The sequence below is a fragment of the Xenopus laevis genome, chromosome 9_10S, assembly GCF_017654675.1.
Source record: "Xenopus laevis strain J_2021 chromosome 9_10S, Xenopus_laevis_v10.1, whole genome shotgun sequence".
Lineage (NCBI taxonomy): Eukaryota > Metazoa > Chordata > Amphibia > Anura > Pipidae > Xenopus > Xenopus laevis.
In genome coordinates, this window is record NC_054388.1 from 38,993,199 (window position 1) to 38,995,327 (window position 2,129).

Consider the following 2,129-nt stretch of genomic DNA (forward strand, 5'->3'; position numbering starts at 1 on the left):
CTTCCCAGGGCCGCATCTTGTTACTATGGAAACTTGTGGCGTTCCGTGATGACGTCGGCCGGAGAAGGTCGCGCGCTGAGTGAAGTGACAGAATTGTTTTTGGGCGCAGACCTCACCCACAGAACAAGTGGCGGCCTGCGATTAAATCCTGCAATTTAGTGTTCCCACACTTGCTGCTTCCTTCTGATTAAGTAACTCTGCCCCTAAACAAGAACTCATGTTTTGTTCCTAATGAGTGAAACATAATTCTGAATAACCTTGCAGCGTGTATACATTAAATATGGTGGTTTTAAACGTAATTGCTATTGTGTGCCTACCTGCACTGCTAGTTCTGACTCCTGAGTGGGATTGCTTGATGCTACTCCACTGGCCTGGGTGGTGAAACACCATGGGCTTTTAAAGGAACAGTAACATTAAAAAAATGAAACAGTTTTAAAGGAATGACAATATAATGAATGTAGTGTTGCCCTACACTGGTAAAACTGGTGTGTTTGCTTCAGAAACTCTACTATAATTTATATAAATAAGCTGCTGTGTAGCCATGGGGTCAGCCATTCAAGCACAGGATACACAGTAGATAACATAAGGTCTGAAGAATCTCATTGTAAACTAAAGAACTTATCTGTTGTCTACTGTGTATCCTGTGCCTTTTCTCCTTTTCCAGCATGAATGGCTGCCCCCATGGCTACACATCAGCTTGTTTATATAAACTATAGTAGTGTTTCTGAAGCAAACCTGACAGTATTGTCAGTGCAGTAGTGATGTACGGGTCAGGTTTTTCCCTGCCCTCCCTCAGCCTGCACCCACCTGCATTCAACTTCTGGGTTCCTTTTATAGCCCCCCCCTGCGGACATAACAAAAAGAATAGCACCGGTACCCCCTCTGACGGCAGCACTGAGATTACTTTTTTGGTGGGTGACAGCAGGCCTAACTGTGCCCAGGAACCATAATGTCAGTACAGGTATGGGACCTGTTATCCAGAATGCCCTGGACCTAGTGTTTTCCGTATAATGGATCTTTCCATAATTTGGATCTTCAGACCTAAAGTCTACTAGAATATCGTGTAAACATTAAATAAACCGAATAGGTTGGTTTTGATTCCAATAAGGATTAATTAAATCTTAGTTTGGATCAAGTACAATATACTGTTTTATTACTACAGAGAAAAAGGAAATCCTTTTAAAAAAATTGTATTATTCGGATAAAATGGAGTCTATGGACGATGGCCTTTCCATTATTCAGAACTTTGTGCATAACGAGTTTCCAGATAATGGATCCCATAACTGTACCTCCAACTCAGTCCCACCTACCCACTTTCTTGTACAGACCTGTGCCCGTCCCTCTTGTCATATCAAAGATGGGAGGGTCGGGCACAGGTATATAATAGCATGGGTGGGTTTAGGTCCAGCTTATTAACAGGCCACTGAAGAGTAGGGTTGCCACTGGTTATACTCAGATCGACACTTGAGAGCTGTGTTAATTAGCTAGCTTGTGCTACATTGTTCCAAGAGTCAGAGCAAATCGGATACCTCTAAGCTGTTACTGCTAAGTAATTAGGTAGGCTTGATGTATAAGTATGAGACGCTTAAAGGAAAACTAGATCAGAGCTCCTGCTTGAAAGTTTTTTGCCCAACCCATTCCTGTCCCCACAGAGCACCTGTAACATGCACATCCTTAGTATATGAGCAGCGGACACCCTAGGCCACAAGTGTCAGCTGTTGTCAGGCCCAGGTTTTTATAGCATTGCCTCCTGTATGAATCTGTTCAGGAGAAGTAAAGTCATTGGTTTGAAATTCCCTGTAGCTTCTGCAGCCGCTAGAAGTCATACATGTGTGTGCATCTCTGAAGGAGAGTCTCAAGGGCAACTTGTCACAGAGCGAAGAGACGAGAAGAAACCCCGGTATTTTTAGCATCATATTAGAGGCAGAAGCGACAGAGAAGGGAATTTTGGAATATTATTAACATAATAACTATTTCATATGCACGGCCGGCACCTGAGCGTCCGACTTTATACATTGTTATCAACATACTATCTTACTATTATACAGATAGCTAGAATCGCAGCCATAAAGCAGGTTAGGACTGCTGCTTACAAGGGGTATCAGATAGGATCGTTGCCACTGTAACAG